Consider the following 1175-nt stretch of genomic DNA (forward strand, 5'->3'; position numbering starts at 1 on the left):
ATCGGGTAATCATGAAGTTGGTTGAAAAGTTTAACTCCCTCATGATCAATGAAATCCTCCCAAAGTGTCAGTTTTGTTGGTTTTTTCCTGCATATGATTCGAAGGATATTTTCAAATATTAAAATAAAGTTACAGAAGATATGTGATATTGTAAAAACATTATAAATAATAAAATTCAAGTCAGATTATTAGTAACAAATACCAAGGATGGCCTAAAGTTTGTCTCAGTGTACTCTCAATTAGACAAACAACAAGATCAAATGAAGATAGACAAAGAAACTTGAGGACAGAACCAAGAACATGAAAAAGATAATGAGGAACATTTGCCAAATTCCTTCCAGGCAGCAGTACCCTCGGCTATTTCATTTTCATTGGGTATCATTGTGCCCATTTTTAATGCTGCATTTATACCAAATTACAAACTAAGGCTGGTTGTGAATGTGGCTGCAATGAGCTTGTGATTGTTACTATGTGGAGGAATTGGTACTTTGTTGAGCACAAGTCCTATGGTGAAATCTTGTCCAAGAGTTTTATTGGATGCAGGATGGCTATGGTCATTACCTTTTGCCAAAGGAACAAGTCAGTCTAGCAAATTGGGCTTTACACTGTCATAGGAAAAATTCAAACATATGGCCAAAGAAACCACAAGTGGTGCACTAATATAGTTTCCAACAATTATGGAGTTGGTGTATGATGGTCTATACATGTATGGGTCACAAGCAGGTTTACAACCAAGAAGAGGTAAATATATGGTAAACATATAAAGTTTACATGTTTGACAATATGTGACTTTTCTATAGTTACCATTCAATTTGGTGATCAATTGGAGAATCTTTTCTCACTTATATATAATCTCATAGTCAGCTTAATGTTCTTTAGTGTAATAGCAGTAATAATGTACTTCTATTCCTGCTTCTTTCTTTTTATTATACTTTTGTCTCATTATCCTTGTTTAGGGGTTCATTATATTTGTTATATTTAAGTATTCACGTAGATGATGACATAAAACTATATGTTTGAGGGACATTCTTTGAAGTCATTGATATTTTGCTAACATAATCTATTAGGCCATCATGGCCAGCTTTGTCTGAGAATATGCGCTAAAATAACTTGTTAAAGCATGAATAACAAATATATAGACAGTGTATTCGTCATAGACTCATAAGACATAAACA

The sequence above is a fragment of the Solanum stenotomum genome, unplaced genomic scaffold (assembly GCF_019186545.1).
Source record: "Solanum stenotomum isolate F172 unplaced genomic scaffold, ASM1918654v1 scaffold11691, whole genome shotgun sequence".
Lineage (NCBI taxonomy): Eukaryota > Viridiplantae > Streptophyta > Magnoliopsida > Solanales > Solanaceae > Solanum > Solanum stenotomum.